The sequence below is a fragment of the Colossoma macropomum genome, unplaced genomic scaffold (genome assembly GCF_904425465.1).
Source record: "Colossoma macropomum unplaced genomic scaffold, Colossoma_macropomum, whole genome shotgun sequence".
NCBI lineage: Eukaryota > Metazoa > Chordata > Actinopteri > Characiformes > Serrasalmidae > Colossoma > Colossoma macropomum.
In genome coordinates, this window is record NW_023494787.1 from 7,769,154 (window position 1) to 7,776,728 (window position 7,575).

A 7,575-nucleotide genomic window follows, 5' to 3' on the forward strand; every position below is an offset into this window, starting at 1 on the left:
CAACAAACAGCTGCAGGACAGTGCTGATGTGCTTTATATCTGACATCAACAGCATTTAGGCTTTCATCATATGTCAGCTGAGGGAATAAAAACAAGAAGAAGACATATGACTGACACACGCACGCTATATTTCAGCTGCTTGGTGCATGGTGACAGAGACAGGTGTGTTTTTTTTGGCAAAAGATTAAACTCAGATGAACACAATTTTGCCCTCTGTTGAACAGCCACAATGTCTGATGTCCAGGGCTTGCTTCTTTAGTTTTGTGCTAAGGCTGCAAGGCTTTTACTAACTTACTGTGTACGTTTAATTGCTTTAAGCCTAGACTGGGCCTACACATAGACCTAGACTTCTCCTTTTGACTGAAGAATCACTGCATGACTTAGTCTACTTTAAGACTAGACTTTAACCTGACTTTAATCTTATGACGCCGCAGCATCCTGGTATGACTCTAGCTGATCCACGCTGTGGCTAGGTTGACTCATTTTGATCCTGAGTTGAATAGGCTTAGCAAAAGGCCAAGCCTTGTGTAGGTTAGCGACTTGCACCTAAATGTCTCTTCCGCTGTGCCTCAGTAACTGCCATAAAACCCCATGGGTATTTTAATTAGCTTTGTGTGACTTCAGGACGTGTTCTAACTGGGTAGGGCAAGACACCTGGGGGTTATTACACACAGAAGGATTTCTCTGTTAACCAGATAATTTAAGCCAAATGTCAAGCTTGTCCAGCACAAGTGGGAGGTATTTGAAAAGTCCCTGTTTCAGCCTTTAGATCACCCTCATCAAGCCTATTCACTTACTGCACAGCAATGAACATAATAGGCAACTGCTATAGAACAGAGATGCACGATATATCATTTAATTGTCATCACAGTACTGGCCTTTGCAGTACTGACACCGGCGGAAGGCTTTAATTTGCAAATAAGCACTTTAAACAGTCAATTTTTAATCAAAATACCGTGTACTGTGAGAGTATAATCACAGTTATATGATGAGGTTCTGTGGATGCTTTGACGAATGAACATGTCCATTTATTCGAGAAAAAAAAACATTTTTTGGTCAACGTAATGCGTCTTTAATACAATGTGTATCACAATTATAACACGTAGCATTCTGTCCCTATTGTTCAGCCCTACTATACAAGCCCACAGATAAACAGTGAGGTCACACCACTGTACTGTAACTCGGCTTATCTCGGAGGCAAAAAGAGCAGACCAGACAGTCAATGATTAACCTGCCGTCCTCTCTACTGCAGGGCAGAAAGTCATAGACATGAGTCGACACGCCACCCCTTCTCTCAGCACATCTCGCTCTCTCATTCTCTCTCTCTGTCTCTCGCTAACTCTATCTCTCTCATCATCTGCTGTGTCATTGCTGACAGATATAGACCAACCGCATACAAAAAAAAAAGCTTTTCCATCACATCTGGATGAGGGAGGGAGGAGAGGGAAGTATGTAAATGAAATAAGGTAAAGGAAGAATGAAACAGAAACAGAGTGATGAGCTTTAAGGAGAAAATAGAGAAGGTGCACTTCAAGTGGGTCACTTTCACTCAGGCAGAAAATCAGGTCAACCACACACACACACACACACACACACACACACCTTAGCCCAGGTGCCTGTAAACTCCTAAAACACCTCAAGTACAGAATCAGTGTGGTCAACACACAACTCCAGCTGATAAGACATTCCATAAACACAAAGACACAGATGATTATAATCTGAAAATATTGTTAGGGACACAACAATACAACCTGTTGTACCGTATTATGACTAGCATGTTAGCTTGAGGCCAACTTAGCTTGTGACTAGGGCAACAGATTGGGACACTATAAAGCTTCTGGTTCAAATGTTGTAACCTTCTAATTCTGAATGTTCTATTTGACTGAAAATGGAAGCCTATTAACATGGGGCACGTTTTTAGCAACTACCTATCGTTGGTGTATCAAAAAATGTATCGAGACCTGGTAGACCATCAAAACGGTCACCAAAGCTTTCAGAGAGAGAAGAAAATCAAGCTCCACTCTTGCTTCAGATCTGAAAAAATCCACAGCATCAACACTATGAGTCTAAAAGGATGTGTAGCTGTCAAGAAGCCCTTACAGAGGAACAGAAACAGACAAAAAAGAAGAAAATTGCAAAATCAAAGAAGCTGCTGGTGTTCTCAGAACAACATACTGGCCACCCAGTCCAGACCTCTACATCACTGACTGTGTATGAGCAGCAGACTGAACTTTGAAGGTGTTGAGAAAACATCCCTACTCATTTCTTAGGAACACTGAAAAGAGTTTCCTGAGATATATATATATATATATATACACACACATATACATATATACATATATATATATACATATATACATATATACATATATATATATATATACATATATATATATACATATATATATATATATATATATATATATATATATATATATATATATATATATATATATATATATATACACACACATATATACATTTTCACTGGAAATGGAAGGTGGCCTCTGACATGTGCACAGTACTATCTGTATTCTACATACTCATCTAACAATTTATGTAGCACACAAAAGCAAACCTTATCTCAAAAGAAAGCGATCTCTTATCTCTTGATGTCCATCAAGGCAGAGGACTCAACTTTTAGGAAGATAGGAATGCAACCACACCCTTAAACATCAAGGTAAATAGGTATAAACAGAACCAGCATGCTTTGTGTGTGCACCTAGGCCAACACTACATGGGTGATTTACCAGAGTAAAACTGTGACCACATTTCTATCACTAACCTTAGGAAACACTGAGGATGTTACTTTACACTCTGGTCGCATTTCACTGCTCAACATGAAACTACTCCTACAGCGCTCTTCCCTTTTTGACATGAGACAACAACGTGAAAAAAAGAACCTGATGGCTCTTTATGTGCATGTGAGAGTCACACCCAAGTGTGAATGTCATACTTCGGAGGCAAGATCCGGATATGACCTAAAGAAGGACGTTGAACAAACACTTGCTACTACAGTAGCGAACAGTGAATGAATACTGTGGACCATTTAGCACGAGCCATACGCATAAAGTCTTAGGGGTGAACCACATGAACAAAACACCATAATAATTCAGTTACTGCAATTTTGATGCACCTGGTAATATACTAACACATTGACAAACGCTTGATGTGTCATGGTTAAAGGTTTTAATTTTATGAATCACATGAATGGCTTTGTTCATTAAAACACACCAAGAACATCTGATATCGGTCAGGATTTGCAGCACACAATGGAAAAAAGGAGCAATTAGCTTGAGGCTCATTTGCATACTACTCTGTCTACCCATTTCAGACATCCCACGACACAGACAGCTAGTTATTACCCAACAGGGTCTGCTATGCTGGCAGTAGACCTGTCTGCTGGCTGTGCCCAAATTTGGGGTTCAGGAGTGGAATTTATGGTCCCACATTGGTACAATTAAAGACACCCACAAAACCAGGCAACACAGGCATGCATAATTACACTAACTACAGGCTAATTCTGCGTCCCCGAGGTTGGGCTGGACGAAATCAGGGTGTGCACGCATTCCCCAGAACTTTGCCGGTGCTGAGCTTCCCTCCCCGCAGCCTAGAGCGATTCTTATCACCACAAAGAATCAGAATTGAGGGCAACCTTACATTTTACAAAACCAAAGAACACACTATGGTACAACACACAAGAGAAGTTGTAAATGTGCCTGTGCTTTGTTACTCCAGAAAGGTTTGTCAAAATTTGGGCCTACAAGTGCAACAGCCACTTTATTAACACTGAATTAATTGTGGGATTGTAGAAAATGTCCAAATTTTCATAAAATCCGCTTGCTTTTTATTATTATTAACTAGGCCTGATTATACATTCTGCAAATGGTGACATTCTGCAAATGTGATGATTATCATACAACAGCAGCAGCATGGTAGCTAAGAGAGATCCAAGCAGAGATCTGATTGGATGCTTCAGGGCTGATCCAGAATCATTTTCCACGATTCATTGCTGAAGTACTGCGCTTGTCACAAATGATCTGGCTGGTTGCAGATCAGTGACACTACTTTCCACTGCTTTCAATATAAACAGTCAAGCTTGCTAATCTGCCTTCACTCTCAAAAAATATGGTTCTTCAAAGGTTCTTTACTAAAAGACAATGGGCCTATATAGAACAATGAACACTCAAAGAACCACTTGCATGCTTAAATGGTTCTCTGCATAGTGAAATGGTTCTCCAGATTAATGGATAATGTGTTGTATACGGTTCTAAGTAGCACAAAAAATAGTTCCGCTACTGTTACGATATCCAGCTTGTAACAACAGAAGAACCCTATTTTCTAAAATGTACTATATAAAACCATATACAACACATTTTCCATCAATTTGAAGAACCACTTCACCATGCACATGGTTCTCTGAGTGTCCATGGCGGTATACAGAACCAATGTAGTTACTAAAGAACCATCTTTTTTGAGAAAGTAGCTCAATATCTTTATTCAAACGCCAATTATTTTGTTCTCCTGTAAATGTGGGCATACTTTAGGGCTTTTTTGCCTTGTGTGCATCCACCCATGCGGGCTTTAAGTAGGTCCCTTAACAAACACGACATCCACATTTATCCAGGCGAACCTCAAACTGAAAAACACGTTAAGAGATCCTAAGAACCCGGCCGTCTCCCGGTAACGCTATACGTCACTCAGCCAGATAACCGGAATCGGGCGGTGACGTCACCGCGTGCAACACTATGAACTATCCGAGTGCAGTTAGTCGGCCAGCAAAGCCCCCTCAGTACAGAGCAGCCGAATTATTCTCAAATTAAAGTCCCTAATCACACTAATGCACTGCCTGCGCGGCTCTAAACCCGTCCAACGGGCTCTCGGCTCCGGCACAGGCTCGGTTTATTGTCTTCCTCCCTCCATTTTTTGCAACTCATTCATGCGAGCAAGTTGTTGCTTCCTGTCACTTACTTGCTCTTTTTTGGCCTCGCTGGTTCAGTTAGCAACACCAAGCTCCTTCAAACAACGGAACAACCCTCAAAGCCCGTTTAGGTCATAAAACAGAGCGCGCACGGTCAGTAAAGTTTGTAAAAATCACTTCAGTTCAGGAGTTGCGACCGCACGTCCCGCCCAGCGAAGTGGCCAAGTTGCCCTCCTTCCTGGTTCACTGCACTTTGCTTTTTCGAGAAGATGGACGGCAAAATTACACGGAGGCAAAACTTTGAACTCACCTGCTTTCCACGCTCTTTCAGGGCTGGCTTAACGAGAACGGGGGGGCTGCAGTGGTTATCCCGGTCGTGGCAGCGTTGCAAAGCCTCCTCCAAGTCCGCTGCAACCTCTGTTCAAACTAGCGAGCGCTCTCTCTCTCCCCTCTTTCGTCTCTTTTTCTTTCTCTCTCCCTCTCTCACACGCTCTTTCTCTTTTTTTCTCTGTGCTCTCTCACTCCCTCCCTCTTCCACCCGCACTATTCCTCGTCTACTGGCTCGGCTCGGGGTGCGGTCCAGCGCGGGCGGGGCTTGTGTATTGCACGCTGCGCCCACTTTATCTCTCAGCCACTCAGCATCGAGAGTGCAGAGGGCTCCGGCCAATCAGAACTGGTCAAGTGGGAAAATGGGCGGGAGGGGCAAGTCTGAAAAAAAGTAGAATGAATTTGAGGCGGTTAGGAGAGCCTGAGCGAGTCACTCCCAGAGTTTAATGTTTAATGAGGACGGTATGTGCAAGCCAAGGACTTTTATGACCATATAAGTAGCCGGGCTGTGCAGGATGGACTACATCAGCAGCCCTCGACCCCTCGTGTCACTCTGCCTGTAGCTCCACACACTCCTACAAAACACGGAGGAATGCCAGGAATTACAAATGCAGTCCACAACACCCCCCCATCACCACCACCAACACCACCACCTCCCTTTTCCTCAGTTTTTTCTTTTTTTTTGTGCACTAGATTAGTCCTACGTTTAGTTCAGTCTCCCTATTTTGTACACGTTTTCTTTTCTTTATTCATTGCTTGTTTACTTAATGGGCTTACTTTTAAGGGATGAGGGATGGTCTTTTTTTTATTATTAACAGAATGTATGTTATGGTATTTATTGATATCAATATCCCCATTTTTCTTTGCCTATGTCTTTTTAGTTTAAAGTCTTTCAGAATGGGTAATTATTACATTTCTTACATTTAGTTCAATCTCTCTATCTTCTCTTTACCCATTAATTTTCTAATTGTTGTTTAATGGCAGGCCTATGTTTGATAGCATTTGATTTGTGAATACACTTCAGGTAAAAGCAGTGTTGGCTGTCTTTCCTTATCATTTTTACACGTGTTTGTTAGAGTGCAGTCTGGTGATGGTATCAGGACTTAATAAAGATGTTTTGTTCCCGTAGTCTGTGTTTTTTTTTACTCCTGCAGGATCATAGTATCCCTGTTTGATGATGAATGGAATTTTCCACATACCTCACCTCATATTCATCTGCAAAAGACATGCAAAACAGGAATTCATCTCTGAGTGAACATCTAGAACCTGTAGGACTTAAGACTAAGAGAGCGAGGGCTGCAGTCCAGTCTACAGAAAAAGGTAACCTGAAAGGCCTAACTAGGTATAATTATTACATTCCATGTAATCAAGTGTGATTTTGATCAATTTGAACTGTTTTGAACATTTTGTAATGATAACACTTTGACGTCTCCCGGAAAGGAATTTACGTTTTCACTCTATCTTTGTCCGTCATATTTACCTGTTTGGTTTTAATTTCATTCTGTTCAGTTGGTTCAGCTCCTGGACTGCTTTGCTGTTGTCTCACCTCTCACTTTAAGCTTTAGCGTTTATTTTAGAGCAACATAATCTCAAAAAGAGAAGAACAGACTCTAACAAACTTCAGTTCATATATTGATAAGATGCTGAATGTACAAGCCCAATTCCAAAAAAGCTGGGACAGTAGGTAAAATGCAAATGAAAACAGAAAGCAGTGATTTACAAATCTACTTTGACCTGTATTTGAATGCAAACAGTACAAAGTCAATATTTGTAATGTTTTACTTTATCAACTTTAGTCATTTTTTGTAAATATACCTGCATTCTGGAATTCATGCCTGCAATGCATTGTAAAAAAGTTGAGACGGGGCAATTTAAGACTGGGAACATTGTGAAATCGCCTTAAACAGGTGATGCAATCATGATTGGGTGTAAAAGGAGCATCCAGGAAAGGCTTCATCCTTTATTAGCAAAGATGGGTCATGACTGACCACTTTGTCAAAAATGCATCAGCAAAAATCCAGCAATCCAACATTCCTCACACAGAGTGGGCAAGAATTTAAGTATATTACCCCTTATGGTTCATAATAACATGAAAAGATTCAGGGAATCCATTGAAAACTCAAGTCAAGTCAAGTCAAGTCAAAAGTTATTTATATAGCACTTTTTACAATAGGCGTTGTCACAAAGCAGCTTTACAGAAAAAAAATCCTGGTCCGAGCCCCCTTGCGCAAGCCAGTGGCGACAGTGGCAAGGAAAAACTCCCTAAGAGCAAGAGGAAGAGGCCTTGAGAGGAACCAAGACTCAAAAGGGAAGCCCATCCTCCTCTG

The 7,575-nt window shown here is 41.3% G+C and overlaps 1 protein-coding gene across 2 annotated transcripts in view; it reads right to left on the reverse strand.

Annotated features, from left to right (window-relative positions):
- Positions 1-5,465, reverse strand: part of LOC118805306 (myosin-9-like) — a 61,313-nt gene extending 55,848 nt beyond the window's left edge. For both annotated transcript variants that reach the window (XM_036566019.1, XM_036566018.1), the window contains exon 1: positions 5,232-5,465. The gene's annotated coding sequence lies outside the window, so the exon portion shown is untranslated. The remainder of the gene's footprint in view (positions 1-5,231) is intronic.
- Positions 5,466-7,575: the final 2,110 nt, after the last annotated feature.